Source organism: Felis catus, chromosome C1 (genome assembly GCF_018350175.1).
Source record: "Felis catus isolate Fca126 chromosome C1, F.catus_Fca126_mat1.0, whole genome shotgun sequence".
NCBI lineage: Eukaryota > Metazoa > Chordata > Mammalia > Carnivora > Felidae > Felis > Felis catus.
In genome coordinates this window covers 149,052,681-149,069,321 of record NC_058375.1, presented here as the reverse complement: position 1 = coordinate 149,069,321, position 16,641 = coordinate 149,052,681, and the positions used below count along the sequence as shown (strand labels likewise).

The 16,641-nt window shown below is 36.5% G+C and overlaps 1 protein-coding gene and 1 pseudogene across 6 annotated transcripts in view; one reads left to right on the top strand and one right to left on the bottom strand.

The window, feature by feature from the left end:
- Positions 1–16,641, top strand: part of BAZ2B (bromodomain adjacent to zinc finger domain 2B) — a 500,560-nt gene that overhangs the window by 156,212 nt on the left and 327,707 nt on the right. The window contains exon 4 of one of the 6 annotated variants that reach the window (XM_045034827.1): positions 9,778–9,856. The exons of the other annotated variants lie outside the window; for them this stretch is intronic. The gene's annotated coding sequence lies outside the window, so the exon portion shown is untranslated. The remainder of the gene's footprint in view (positions 1–9,777; positions 9,857–16,641) is intronic. 6 annotated transcript variants of the gene reach the window in all.
- LOC101095842 lies at positions 8,733–10,074 on the bottom strand (annotated as a pseudogene).

Below are 16,641 nucleotides of genomic sequence, written 5' to 3'. Positions count from 1 at the left end.
TATGCATGTGACTACGTATATACAAGAACTAAAAAATCTAGCATATATATGTATTATTCTGTAGTTTATCTTTTTAATCTTGTGTCACAGAAATCTACTATATCAGTATATAGAATGTCTTCTTTATAAAGATCACACTATGCTGTATAATTAATTATTCCTCTATTGACAGACATTTAGTTTGTCTCTAATTACGAGAAATGGTGGTTATACAAAGTTACATACTTTCTTTTCTGCAGTACAGTGCATTATGATTCTTCAGAGAGGTAAGTGGTGTGCAGAATTTCCTGAACTTACTTCACCAATAGAACCTTTAGTTTCATGGAGCATGCAATTCTTTCAAAGAGCCTGTCATATCACTGATGCTCCATTAAATATATTTGGAGCTCTCGTCAATCTTCTCATTTTACTTATAATGAAATTGAGACTGAGTAAATGGAAAATTGGAACCATACCCTCAGTTTCTTGACTGTTGTTCCGTGTTGCTCCTGATGCTTTAAATTTAATCATCATTTAGTACTTTTTCCTGAATTCAAATAGGAAAGTTAAGCACTAGAATTTTTTGTAAGGGAAAAAATAGTTTTCATGTATTGATACTAGGAAAAGTTAACATTTGTATGTCCTTAGGTTTTTCTTTATATCAGCATGGGATATCTTAGTAGATAATTAGTGACAAGTGAAGACAGGTTAGATATCGATCAGTTTGATACAGGTTTTCTTAAATAACTTAAAGTCCTCTGACATAAATGGACTAGTTCCTTTCTCATGTTTGAATAATTCTTTAAATTACTTGAAAAGTAAGAGTCACTTGAAAAGCAGTGTTAAGTTTGGTTGTGCCTAGTAAATTTCTTAGCTCTTTCTTTTGCCTTTCTCTTCCTCATTCAGGTTCCTAGTTTTATTTCTTGTAGTATATAAGAAGACTGTAGTCATAATGTTGGATATGTTTTATGATATAGATAGTGTTGAATCTTTTTGCCATAATTGGTCTGTCTTACTTTTCCTTTCCTTGAGTTGTCAGGTTCCTCTAATCTTAGGGTACATTCAGAGTATGTTTTCTTTTCCTTATGTAATAATGTTTGTTTGGATCAGTTCTTTCGTGCGGTGAAAACAATCATTGGAGGAGGAATTTATGTTCCTCTTTCAGTAATTGTTTATAAAATTATTTGAATAATGAAAATAGATTTTTTTCTGATGATAAAGGTAATGAATACTCATATAGAAAGTTTAAGTAATACATGAAGAATTTATGTAAGGTAGTTAAGTCACTTAAAATCCTATCTGGAGGTAAGCACTTTAACACTATAATATTGAACTTTCTTCTCTATAAGAATACATAACACATTTATAAATATAAGGTCATACTCTGTTGGCTTGTAATTTTCTCTTTTACTCAAGAAAGTATGTTGTGGAGCACTTTGCTTCTTATCAATATAGAGAATATAAATCACTTCTTAATGACTACAAAGTCACTTTATGGATATACCCAAATTGCATTAATGCTCATTAATAGACATTTATTTATTTATTTATTAATATGAAATTTATTGTCAAATTGGTTTCCATACAATACCCAGTGCTCATCCCAACAGGTGCCCTCCTCAGTGCCCATCACCCATTTCCCCCTCCCTCCTACCCCCCATCAACCCTCAGTTTATTCTCACTTTTTAAGAGTCTCTTATGGTTTGCCTTCTTCCCTCTCTGTAACTTTTTTTCCCCCTCCTCCTCCCCCATGTTTCTCAGGATCCACATAAGAGTGAAAACATATGGTATCTGTCTTTCTTTGTATGACTTATTTCACTTAGCATAACACTCTCCAGTTCCATCCACATTGCTACAAAAGGCCATATGTCATTCTTTCTCATTGCCAAGTAGTATTCCATTGTATATATAAACCACATCTTCCTTATCCATTCATCAGTTGATGGACATTTAGGCTCTTTCCATAATTTGGCTATTGTTGAAAGTGCTGCTATAAACATTGGGGTACATGTGCCCCTGTGCATCAGTACTCCTGTATCCCTTGGATAAATTCCTAGCAGTGCTATTCCTGGGTCATAGGGTAGATCTATTTTTATTTTTTTGAGGAACCTCCATACTGTTTTCCAGAGTGGCTGCACCAGTTTGCATTCCCACCAACAGTGCGAGAGGGTTCCCATTTCTCCACATCCTCTCCAGCATCTATAGTCTCCTGATTTGTTTATTTTAGCCACTCTGACTGGAATGAGGTGATATCTCAGTGTGGTTTTGATTTGTATTTCCCTGATGAGGACGACGTTGAGCATCCTTTCATGTGCCTGTTGGCCATCTGGATGTCTTCTTTAGAGAAGTGTCTTCATTAATAGATATTTTGAATGGCTTCAAAATTTTCCAAATTATGAGGAGTTCCCTCTTAAACATTTTGTAGATTTGGCTTTATGCTCTTGTGGTTATTTTTATAGTGTAATTCCTAAAAGACAAATGGCTGGATCACAATTTTGGTGATTGTTACCAAACTACTTTCCAGACAATGGTAACAATTTATACTCTCTCTAAAATTGTATGAGAGCATACTTGCTGCTACACCTTCAAAAAAAAACAAAACAAAATACTTTTTGTGGGGGTGTCTGGGTGGCTTAGTCAGTTAAAGTGTCTGACTTTGGCTCAGGTCATGATCTCATGGGTTTGTGGGTTCAAGTTCCGCATTGGGCTCTGTGCTGACAGCTCAGAGCCTGGAGCCTGCTTCATATTCTGTGTCTCTCTCTCTTTCTGCCCCTCCCCAACTCATGCTCTGTCTCTCTCTCAAAAATAAATAAACATTAAAAAAAATTAAAAACCAAACAAAAAGCTTTTTTTTTTTTTTACCCTTTGATGATCTGGTTGGTCCATAATGATGACTCAAGATTGTTCAAATTTGTATTTCTTTGATTATTAGTCAGATTTAATATATTTGCATGTAATGGACACTTTTTTTTTATAAGTGAACTCTACACCCAATGTGGGGCTTGAACTCACGACTCAGAGATCAAGTGTCCCCTGTTCTACTGACTGAGCCAGCCAGGTGCCTCTTAAAGTGGCCGCTTTTATTTTTTCTGTATATTATCTGTTAGCATCTTTTACTTATATTTGTATTATACTATTAGGACTTGGCATATATTTATTTCATCCTCACAAGAATTCTTTGAGGTAGGTTCTATATCTGTTCTGTTTCACACTTGAGGAAACTGAGATGTGGTTAAATAACTTGCCCAAGATGACAGAGCTAGTGTATGGTAAATGCAGGATTCAAATCCATATTTTCTGTACTCTCAGTAAGGTCAGCCAGGTTTACTTGAGATTCTGAATATATTTCATGATTATAATTTAATTTATGAATTGGTAATAATTTGAAGCTATTTGTTTTTCAGGAATTTAGTAAGCTTCTAGATCTTAAAGGAAAAATATTTTGCTAATGTTTGTAAGTTTTGGTCCTAGCATTTTAGGCTGCCATTTGTAGATTTAGCTTAGTGTCCTCCTAACTTTATATGGTCTAAAAACAATTCCTATGAATGAAGGAAGATGTAGAGATTATTTTCCTAGATCTGGATGTATTTTTGAAGCTTTTGTATCTAAAATACATATTACATATCCATATTATAATATTTTTTTCTTTTGAAATTTTGATACCTTAAGTACATACTGGTTCACTATAAGGGTTTCATAATCATCTTTTTATACTTTTTGTAGATTTGGATCTACTGTCCCAATTTCTATTCTGTTAACGTGGTTTTGAGTCTTAGAATTTTAGAAGTGAAGGATCTTGAGTCTGCATTCCTCATTATACAGATTAGGAACCTTAGACATAGATTTATAAATTAATTAGTGGCAAATGCTGTGGTTCAACTCTAAACAGCAATTTTATTTATCTCATTTGGGGCTTTTGGGTCCTTGCTTCTTTTTGGCTGAAGACTTATTAAGCATTACCAAGTTAATTAATACTTCATTCTATTTGTATTCTTTTTTAAAGTTTTTTATTTATTTTGAGAGTGACAGAAACACCACAAGTTGGGGAGCAGCAGAGAGAGAGAGAGAGAGAGAGAGAGAGAGAGAGAGAATGAATTTCAAGCAGGCTCTGCACTGACAAGGAGCTTGATTCTACCATTTGTGAAATCATGACCTGAGCTGAAACCAAGAGTTGGACACAACCAACTGAGCCACCCAGGTGCCCCATATGTACCTTTATATTATTTTTTTTTAATTTTAGAACATGAGTGGGGGAGAGGGGCAGAGGAAGAGAAAGAGAGAGAGAGAGAGAGAGAGAGAGAGAATCTTAGGCAGGCTCCACACTCAGCATAGAGCTGGACACAGGCTCAGTCCCACAATCCTGGGATTATGACTTGAGCCAGAATCAAGAGTTGGACATTCAACCAACTGAGCCACCCAGAGACCCCTATTTACCTTTATATTCTTAACACATAACTTCGTGCCTAGAATATGAAAAGCACTTGGTAAAATGCCTATTGAACTGAGTTTTTTATTTTTGAGAGAAAGGTGAGGGGAAAAGGGAAGAGGGGCAGAGGGAGAGAGATTCTTAAACAGGTTCCATGCTCAGCGTGGAGTCTGATGCCAGGCTCAATCCCATGACTCCCGGATCATGACCTGGGCCAAAGTCAAGAGTCAGATGCTCAACCGACCTAGCCATGCAGGTGCCCCTGAATTAAATTTACTTATGTTTTTTTTTGTTTCCATTTTTATTTTATTCTGTCTCCTCTTGAATAATTTAAATTTGTTTTCTACTGCATTTTCTTTAGGTTTTATTGTGATCACTCCTTTTATTTCATAGCTAATAGGTACTCATATACTGAACAAGAACATAGGTGTTCTTCCTGAGTCCAGTGTCCTTCTGGAATTCTATGCTGAATTAATAAATGCAGGTGAAAACTTAAATAGTATTGCATCAAATTATAAACATGTAGATTTTTAGAATCTGAACTAAGATGCTATTTAGTTCAAAGGTCTCATGTAACAGTATAGGATAGAAATGACAAAATGGCAGAAATGTGTAAATTTGTTAAGATTAATTTGGCAATAATTATATAGCTTTGTAGCTGAACGAAATTTCTCAGAAATTGGTTTAGGCAGGCTTCAAGAAGGAAGGCAGTTTATAATTTCTGGAAATATAATATAACCGTTCAGAACTTTCTCATGAAGATCAATGCTGGTGGTTCAGGAGCTTTATACAACGATAGTCTATGTAAAACATCATGAAGTCAGTATCAGAGGGGTTTTGGTAGTTTGCTTAGTCTCAAGTTTTAAGAATAGATAGGTAACTAACCCATATTCCAGTGATCATTCACTCATTGTTAGTTTTTTAACTTCATTGCCAAATCACGCATGCATACTATTAATTGAATTCTTAGGAATACACAAAAGACTGAAATGCTGACAGCCAATCATGGAAGTTGATTACCTGTGTGCAGATAGTCTTGAAGTAGAAACTAATAACCAATAGAAAACGTAGTCATTCTTTGCTTAGTTCTTTTGAATTCACTTTCTGAACTTGTTCTTTTTGTTTTAGAAGTGGTTCTGACTTATCAGTGATTTAGAATCACTGATTTAGTGACTCTAAATCACTTTGTCACTAAATTCAGAGTTGTAGGTAGTTAGCTGGTTCCTAGGCTCTATGAAAGATACTATGCTTATGAGTCTTGAGAAACAGGGGCACCTGGGTGGCTCCTTGGTTAAGTGTCTGACTCTTGATCTCGGCTCAGGTCATGATGTTGCAGTTCATGAGTTTGAGCTTTTGTCAGTGCAAAGCCTGCTTGGGATTCTTTCCCTCTCTCTCTACCCCTCCCCTGCGTGCACACATGTGTGCTCTCTCTCTCTCTCTCTTAAATAAACTTTGGAAAAAAAGACTCATAAGAAACAGACATGAATGACTCTATGATTGATAGCAAAGACCATATAACATGATGGACATTATAGAAATATAAACAATACACTATTTATATAGACACATAAATAATAACCATAAATATCCATAAATAGATATGCTAAGTATTGCAGAATGCCAGAGAAAGGAGTGGTTAATTTTGACTGAGTAAATGGATGCATAGATGGATGTGTAGACTTAGACTTTGTGGTCCGTGATAATAGTCCTGAGGAATCTTGAAATCCTGTTGAGTTGTAATAGTAGTTCCTAGAGTTTGGAAGGGTTTAGGGATAGAGATGCAGGAAAACTTGAAATTAATTGTTGCTAACCCACTCTATTACAGTATGTCTTTTACTCCCATCACTCCAGTGAAACTGTTCTTCTTGAGGAAGATCACTAACAATTGTTCATTGCTAAATTCTTTGTGGGAATTTTTCAATTCTCATGGGTGATTTCTCTGTAGAAATTGACATATTGATATGTCATTACTTCTGTATTTTTGTTTATAAGTGAAAATGGCTTTTTTCCTTCTATATTTAAGAGTATCTTATGTTCTTTGTTTAAAAAAAAAAGTTCAGGTAATACAGAAATCTCACCATCCAGAGATAATTAGTAAATGTGTTGGTGTAAATTATTACACTTATTCCTGTACCAGTATATACAAATATCCTACTGAGCATTTTATTTTGGGAACCTGTTTTTCATTCAACTATATGTCATGAATATTTCTGTATCATAACATATCAAACTATATCATTTTAATGGCAGCAGAATATTCTGTTTTGTGGATATACTCTAATTTGTTTAACCAACCTCTTATTTCAGGAAATGGAAGCTTCTCGTTTTTTACTATTACAGAAATTGTTGAGAAATATGTTTGTGTGTGTGTGTGTGTGTGTGTGAGTGTGACCAGTTTCTTAGAAAATAGTTATTGGATCAAAGAGTATGTACATTAAATTTTATCAATTTTGGTAGATTATTCCTGTACAAAACTTGCACTGATTTGTATGAGAGTTCCCTTTTCCTGATACTTTTAATCCTTACCAATCTAATAAGGAAAAAGTTGTATCTTACTTAGATTTGTATTTATTAGGTAAAGTATTAGAGGTAAATAATAGGGCTGTTTTTTTGGGTATGTATTTTCTCTGGAATTGTCCACACATATATTTTGTCTACTTTTCTTTTGGGTGCGTGTCCTTTTTTTATTTATTCATAGGAATGAAACTTTTACCACATATGTTGAAAATATATTTTTAACAATTTGTTCTTTACTTTTTAACCTTGTGTGAATAATTTTGTATACATTTAACTATATACATTTTCCATGTGAAAAAATTTTATTTTGTAAGTGCTACGATCTCTTTCTTTTCCTGTATGGTTTATAGCTTTGGTATTAGAATACAGGCCAACCTGCTAGAACAAAGAGACCAAGGCTGCAGTGGCTTAAATGAGATAAAACTTTATTTTTCTTCCATGTAACAGTTTAATAGGGAGTGGTCCAAGAATGGCTTTGACACTCCTACTGTGTGAATTCCATCTGTGAATCCAAGGCGATGGTATTAGTTGTCACTTTCTTCCAGCATCAGGAAGGGAGAAAGAAGTGGAAGGTAGACCTGTTTAAAGAATATAACTGGGAAGTTGCACATGTGACTTTGTTCATATGTGCTTGTTTATAACTTTGTCACAACATTGCAAGAGAGCATTGGGGAATGAAACTGCTAGCTGAGGGGGAGGTTCCCAGCTAAATCTGGGTTTTTGTATGATTCTATCCTCCAGCTAGAAATAAGAGAATGGACATTGAGGGATAATGAGCAGTGTTTGACACAGATGCCACCTCTAGAAGGAGGCCATTCTCTGTGTTAAGGTGATAAAAATATTCCTGCTGATATTTTAAAATGTCTTTTTTGGTCTGATTTGGAAATCTAGAATTGTGAGTTATAGATCATTTAATTTTTCTCCCAGATTTTTAGCCCATTATCCCAATATTATTTATTGAATGCTTGTTCCTTTTTTCACTAATTTGAAATATCACTTTAAAAATACATATTAAGGGCATAGCACTGGGGTGGCTCAGTTGGTTGAATGTCTGACTCTTGATTTTTTTTTTTTTAATTTTTTTTTTTTCAACGTTTATTCATTTTTAGGACAGAGAGAGACAGAGCATGAACGGGGGAGGGGCAGAGAGAGAGGGAGACACAGAATCGGAAACAGGCTCCAGGCTCTGAGCCATCAGCCCAGAGCCTGACGCGGGGCTCCAACTCACGGACCGCGAGATCGTGACCTGGCTGAAGTCGGACGCTTAACCGACTGCGCCACCCAGGTGCCCCTGTCTGACTCTTGATTTTGAGCCAGTTTATGATCTCATGGTTCGTGAGTTGAAGCCCCATATTGGGCTGTGTGCTGACAGTACAGAAAGTGCTTGGGATTCTCTGTCTCCCTCTCTCTCTGCTCCTTGCCCACTTGCTCGCTTTCTCATAAAGAAATAAACAAACATAAAATATATATAATATATATACATATATTTGGGGTGCCTGGGTTGCTCAGTTGGTTGAGTGTCCGATTCTTGATTTTGGCTGGGATCATGATCCCAGGGTCATGGGATCGAGCCCCACATTGGGCTCCATGCTGAAGGTGGAGCCTGCCTGGGATTCTGTCTCTCCCTCTGCCCCTCCCCTGATTGCCTGCGTGTGCACACACACGCACTCTCTCTAAAATTAAATAGATAAAAAATAAAATATATATTAAACTCATTAGGACTCATTTTGTATTCTTTGAATTATGTCTTTCATATTCTTCTGTTTTTAAACATCGCAAATAAGATTTCTTATTTCTCACCATTAAATGTCTAAATTTTGAATTCTTGGAGTGATGGCTCATGTTTATCAACATGGTCAACTGTAGCACCAGTCTTATAAACAGTAGCTTTTCCAGAGGTACTACCTTCACAATGAAGTGCCATCAGCTTTCCCAATTCAAACTTAGGCTTCTTTAGCATTTTTACTTCTCTAACAAGGACATCATGGAGCAGATAAATAGACTGACAAGCCTTTTCTTTCCTTTTTTTTAATGTTTATTTATTTTGAGAGAGAGAGTGAGCCTGATTGTGAGTGGGGAGGGGCAGAGAGAGAGAGAATCCCAAGCAGGGTCTGTGCTGTCAGTGCAGAGCTGGACGCGGGGCTCGATCCCACAAACTGCGTGATTATGACCTGAGTCAAAACCTAGAATCAGATGTTCAACTGACTGAGCCACCATGGTGCTCCTGGCAAGCCTTTTCTATGTCTTTTCCAATTGTTAGGGTCAGGCGCAAGGCAGGGTAAAGATAGTAGTCAGAGGCTAAAAAGTTTTAGCAATCAAAGGCTTTATTTGGGAACTAAGGTCTTGGGCGAGGTTTTGTGACTCAGGGAGAGAGAGAAGAGTCAGGGAAGTCGCCCCCAGGTGTGGTGGGGTGGGGTTTTTAAGCTGCAGCGGTTCAGGGTTTAGGTCCGGGTGGGCCTTTTTCCGCGTCAGGTCGTGCTGTCGCTCGGTGATTGGTTGACCTCCAATTCGTTCTGGCAGCTACTAGGGGCTTTTCATTGGGTTGAGCTGGCAAGATGGCCGTCCCCTCTACTGTGGTTCCAAGGACATCCTAACACCAATGCTGTCTGGAATCGAGTTATTGACCATGACTATTTCTTTCAGTTCACCTGTATGCACCTCTTAGGTCATGATTTCCATCATCTTTTTCCAAATTTGTTGGTGCTGAGCATAAAAAGTCTTGTGAATCTGATTGTTGCATTTTTTAGTAAAACCAACACAAAACAGACAAAATAACTTTTGGGAGTATTGACATCAAAACATGACCTTCAGTCATGTAATGCCATATTTTGACCATGGAACACATTTTTTTATAGGTAAGATCCATGCCATGGAAATTAGGCAGTTTTTGCCCTGAACATCCTCAGTTCTAAATGTACCTTCATCATTCTGCAGGTAAGCAAGGCTTAATTCATAAACATGACACTCAAGGCCATCAGATGCAATTTTGGTTCCTTGAGCTTTTGTAATTAGTGTGTTTTCAATATTACTTTATCGAACATAGCTGGTGCTTTCACATCATACCAATCTTTCTTAGAAGATGGAGCAACCACTTTTTTCTTGGCTCCTTTTTTGCTGCCTTTTGTAAGGTGCTTGTTCTTGCCAATTGCCATGGCACTGCTCATGGAGGCAGAAGGGTTTCTTTCATATTCTTACTTCTTCCTCAATACCTTAATTTTAATTGTTAGCTGTATAAGTTTTGGTATTTATGTTTTTTTAAGATTATTAACTTATTTTGAGAGAGAGCTAGAGAGTGCATGAGGGACAGAGAGAGAGAATTCCAAGCAGGGTCTGCACTGTCAGCACAGAGCCCAACAGGGGGCTTGAACCCACCAAATGTGAGATCGTGACCCGAGCCGAAACCAAGAGTTGGACGCTTAACCAACTGAGCCACCCAGGCGCCCTAAGTTTCGATATTTCTTAGGACAGACCTCTCATCTTTGCGCACTTATTTCAGAATTCTTATGTTAGTTGCTTTTCTCAGGTATGTTTTGACCATTTTTGTCAAGTGACAGAAAATAATCCCGTGAGTTTTGACTAGAGTTGAACTAAATTCACAAATTTTGATTCATTCTCTTTTTATTTCATTTTATAACTTACTTTACAGAGAGAAACTTTCCTGGGTGTAGAAAGCAGTCTTTCATTCTTGTTTCCTGGTATATGTCTTTTTCATTAATCTTTTACCTACTGTCTTTATTTCATACCTTTTAATGACAAAATTTTTGCCTGGGGTTTTCTTCTAGATGAGTCATCTTCATATAAGGGCAGATTTATAAAGAATTACTATTTGCTTAACAATATATAGGTAGATTCTTCTTGACTTCCTTCTCTGTTTATCTGTATACTGTTTTGTATCCTGAAGGCTTTGATACTATAGATTTATTCAGTCATTTAGTTATCATTCAAAAACCTGAGAAGTTAGGGAGGGAACTGGTCTTTGTTTTTGTTGATTGTTATTTTGTTTTCTTTGTGACCATTGCATTCATATGTAGACTCCTACCTTTGGTAAAACTGCCTGCCCAGGTCCCAATTCTGTTTTTACTCCATTTTATTTTCTTTTTAAAAAATATTTTATTTTAATTTTTTTAAATAATGTTTATTTTTTCATATGTATTATTTTTATTTTAAGGAACTTTGTTGTTTTTTTAAATAAATTTATTTATTTATTTTGAGAGAGAGAGAAAGCATGAGTGGCGGGGGGGGGGGGCAGAGAGAGATGGGGAGAGAGAGAATCCCAAGTAGGTTCCACACTGTCAGTGCAAAGCCTGATGCAGGACTCGAACCCATGAACTGTGAGATCAAGACCTGAGCCGAAGTCAGATGCTTAACCAACTGAGCCACAGGTGCCTTTTTTTTTTTTTTTAAATTCTCAAGTTAGTTAACATACAGTGTAGTCTTGGCTTCCAAAGTGGAACCTAGTGAGTCATCACTTACATATACACCTAGTGCTCATCCCCAGAAGTGCCCTCCTTAATGCCCATCACCCATTAACCCCCCCCATCAACTCTCAGTTTGTTCTCTGTATTTAAGAGTCTCTTACGTTTTGCTTCCCTCTCTGTATTTATCTTATTTTTCCTTCCCTTCCCCATGTTCATCTGTTCAGTTTCTCAAATTCCACACGTAAGTGAAATCATGTGATCTCTGTCTTTCTCTGACTGACTTATTTCGCTAATTATTCCTCCAATTCCATTGTGCAAATGGCAAGAGTTAATTCTTTTTCCATCACTGGGAAGTATTCCATTGCATATATGTGTATGTGTGTATATATATATATATATATATATATACACACACACACATACACACACACACACACACCACATCTTCTCAATTGATTCATCAGTTGATGGACATTGGGGCTCTCTCCATAATTTGGCTATTGTTGATAGCACTGCTATAACCACTGGGGTGCATGTGTCCCTTGGAATCAGCATTTTTGTATCCTTAGGATAAATTCCTAGTAGTGCAATTGCTGGGTCATAGGGTAGCTCTACTTTTAATTTTTTGAAGAACCTCCATACTGTTTTCCAGGGTGCCTATGCCAGTTTGCATTCCCACCAACAGTGCCATAGGGTTTCCTTTTCTCCACATCCTCACCAGCATCTGTTGATCTGCAAGTTGTTAATTTTAGCTATTCTGAGCAGTGTGAAGTGGTATCTCATTGTGATTTTAATTTGTATTTCCCTGATGGTGAGCAATATTGAGCATCTTTTCATGTATCTATTTGGCATCTGGGTGTCTATTATGGAAAAGTGTCTATTCATGTCTTCTGCCCATTTCTTCACTGAATTATTTGTTTTTTTGGGTGCTGAGTTTGGTTAAGTTCCTTATAGATTGTGGATACTAACTCTTTATCTGACATGTCATTTGTAAATATGTTCTCCCATTCTGTCAGTTGCCTTTTAGTTTTGCTGATTGTTTCCTTCGCTGTGCAGAAGCTTTTTATCTGGATGAGGTCTCAATAGTTCATTTTTGCTTTTACTTCCCTTGTCTTTGGAGACATGTCAAGTAAGAAGTTGCTGTGGCCAAGGTCAAAGAGGTTGCTGCCTGTATTCTCCTGTAGGATTTTGATGGTTTCCTGTCTCACATTTAGGTCTTTCATCCATTTTTGAATTTATTTCTGTGTATGGTATAAGAGAGTGGTCCAGTTCCATTTTTCTACATGTTGCTGTCGAGTTCTCCCAGAACCATTTGCTAAAGAGACTCTCATTTTTCCATTGGATATTCTTTCCTGCTTTGTTGAAGATTAGTTAGCCATGTATTTGTGGGTCCATTTCTGGGTTCTCTATTCTGTTTCATCGATCTATGCATCTTTTTTTTGTGCCAGTACCATACTGTCTTGATGATTACAGCTTTTAATACAGGTTAAATTCTGGGATTGTGATGCCTCCAGCTTTGGTTTTCTTTTTCAGCATTTCTTTGGCTATACAGGTCTCTTGTGGTTCCATACAAATTTTAGGATTGTTCTAGCTCTGTGAAGAGTGCTGGTGTTATTTTGATAGGGATTGCATTGAATATGCAGATTGCTTTGGGTAGTATTGACATTTCAACAATATTTGTTCTTCCAATCCATGAACGTGGAATGTTTTTCCATTTCTTTGTGTCTTCTTTATTTTTTTAAATAAGCTTTCTATTGTTTTCAGCTTACAGATTTTTTTAGCTCTTCCTTTTTAAAATTTTTTTAACGTCTATTTATTTTTGAGAGAGAGAGACAGAGCATGAGCAGGGGAGGGGCATAGAGAGAGGGAGATACAGAATCCAAAGCAGGCTCCAGGCTCTGAGCTGTCAGCACAGAGCCCAACAGGGTTGAACCCATGAACCATGAGACTGTGACTTGAGCGGAAGTCAGACGCTGTTTTATCTCCCCCCATTCACATACACGCACCTCAATCCCACCAAGCTGTCTCCCTCCAACTACGGAGATCCTACTGCCACTCCGCAGATTGATTTCCTGGGTGTTGCAAGTGATCTGACCTCAATACAGCTGTGTTTCAGGTATGAGGAAAATCCTAATCCCCCTACTTCTCCACCATCTTAACTCCCTGTTTGTTTAGAGCATGAGGGGGGGGGGTGGGGAGAGAGAGAGAGAGAGAGAGAGAGAGAGAGAGAGAGAGAGAGAGAATCCCAAGCAGTCTCCACACCTTCAGCCCAGAGCTTGATGCAGGATTCAATCCCATGAACCATGAGATCAGTACCCAAAGTCAAGAGTCAACACTTAATTGACTGAGCCACCCAGGTTTTCCTAAAGGTTTTATTTTTAAGTAATCTCTACATCCATCATGGGACTTGAACTCACAACCCTAAGATCAAGACTCTCATGCTTCTCAGACTGAGCTAGCCTGGAGCCACTTTACTCCAACTTTAGATTGCCTACATGATGAATATTTGAATATTTGCCTCACTGGCTAAGGCAACTTTGAATATTTGCCTCACTGCCTAAGAACATTTTATCTGATAAGACTGTATCCTTATATACTCCCAACTCCTTACCACCCCCCCACACCAATTGCAGCCTGCGTTCCTATTATTGTATAGCTGTGAAAAAGCCCTAAGAAGATTGGTGTTTATTTTAACCTGTAGTGTTTCTCCTTATATATTACCAGTTTGAAATAGTCTCCCTCCAACCACATACCAAAATCAGAGCAAGCCTTGACCACTCTTTGGAATCTGAGTCAGAGGTGAATTTTGAGGAGTGTCTATGTTCATTCTCTTCTAGCTATGCTTTTGCAACAATGCTTTTGATCAAAGTTTTTGCAAGGGTAAGAATATCCCTGTGTAGTGAACCAGTCTTTTCCATGGCTCCCTTCAGTCTTCAGTCCTTGTTTCTAACACATTTGATCCTTTATTTTATTGGTTCTGGATTATAATTACAATGATTCAGGCTAAAAAAAACTTCTCAGTGAAGAGCTTATCTTGAAAGAATCAGAACTGATGTATATTATAACATTATATACTATTTGCTCTCCTGTTGGTTCTTTTTTATACCTGTCCCAAACAAAAAGCTTATATATTTTTTTAATTTTTTTATCTTTTTAAAATTTTAATTCCAGTATAGTTAACATACAGTGTTATATTAGTTTCAGATGTAAAATATAGTGATTCATGATTGCGTATATCACCTAGTACTCATCACAACAAGTGCACTCCTTAATCCTCATCACCTATTTCACCCATTCCCCCTACTTGCCTCATCTCTGGTAACCATCAGTTCAAAACAAAAAGCTTTTAAAATCACTGTCTGAAGTCTAAACATACACTGACATAGGCCTGAGTAGACAGCATGCTCCTAGAAAAAATCTGGTACAACCACTGGCAATGGGTGTGGGCAAGACAAAGAAAGAATCATCAAACCACTGAACAATAAGATCTACTGGGGATATTCAGCAATTTTGGTTGCTGGTTTATAAATGTAAAATATACACACTATCTTCTATAGATTAATTGCTCGGGCAAGAAAGCTGGTTTTTGCCCCATTTTATTAAAAATAAATCTGCCATGTGTGTAAAAAAAAAACAAAATTAAATAAATAAATAAATAAAATCACTGATTCAGTGGTTCTGGTATAGTAGAAATTTTGGAAGTAGGACATATTTGCTCATTGCAGAGCAGACAAAATAAAGTGCTGAGGTATGTATGGTTCTATGAAGTGTCTAGCAGATATTATAGAGATAATCTTGATGATTTAGATCAATTCACACAGTGCTGCTTTTGGTTCTGCATAGCCACTTTTGTATTTCTTTTCACTTGCTCCTGTGACATGACCAAGAGAAGTTCTTCTCATTCTTTAGGCTAGGGACATGTTAGTGTTTACATCCTCTAGTCTGCTACTTTGCTGTCTATGTAATTTTGGTAAATCATTTAATCTGTCTATAAACTTCAATTTTCCTTTCTGTGATGATACTTTCTCTGTGATTTATGGTTATGTTACAAGTATATATCTTATAGTGTAAGATAGCTTAATGCATTAATACGTTAAGAAATATGAAAAAATATATAAATTATCTTTATAAATTATAAAATTTCATAAAGATAGGCCAGATTTGAGCTAGTATACTCTAAAGCAATCATAGGACACAATGTTGGATTTCTGTCAGAAGATTCTTTCCTACCTGTATCATTTCTGTAATAAGCAAAGGACATCAAGCCCTTCCATAAATATAAATTCTAATTTAACTTCTTGTAATATGTATTGTATTGTTTATAGAATTATTAATAGTTATATAAGGCAAAAATCAATGATGGTAAATAATGTGAGAAAGCAACATTGTTTCAGCAGTCTAAATATGATATCTGCACAAGTATAGTAATATTGTAGAAGTGAGTTTTTGTCTGAATGTATAACTTCTGATATACTAAATCTCAGATTTTGTAGAGACTTAATATAGAAATGGATGGAAAAAAAGGATTCCAATTCGTATGTTCATAATCTGTGTTATCCATATATAATGCTTTCTTCTTATTGGTGTAAACTGAGACTCATATAATAATAATAAATAAGATAAAAATGACAATTGAAAGGAAAATTAAGATTAAAAAATATGAAAGATAAAACAAAAAGTCTACTGAAAAATTAAAACAATGAAGCAGGGGCACCTGGGTGGCTCAGTTGGTTGAGCATCCAACTCCTGATTTCAGCTCAGGTCATCTCACCATCATAAGATAGAGCCCCGAGTCTGGCTCTGTGCTGGGCATGCAGCCTGCTTAAAATTCTCTGTCTCCATCTCTGTCTCCCTCTCCCTTGCTTATGTGTGCACATGAGTGCTCTCTCTCTCTTGCAAACAAAACAAAACAAAACAAACAAACAAAAAACAATCCCAAAACAACAACAACAAAAACAGCAGCAAGGAAGTAAATCAGAAGTAAGAGAAAATAGTTTTAAAAGGATAGAATAAAAATAAAGCATTGGTAGAATCTTGTAAGTATCAGACACAGAAGTTGACATTTTATTCTTTCTGGTATTATTGAATTATGTTTGTCAATCACTGCACTGGCTGAGTCAACAGAAAACTCATTCTTTTTGACCCATTAAATGTTAGTCAGTGAAGACTGAATTCAGTGATGCACAAAAACCTGTTTTCAGCATTAATAATATTAATAAACATTGCTAGAGGTAATTTCCACAATTTCTGAATCTTAATTGAAATTTCTGCCCATATACAGAATGTCCTGATATAATTGAC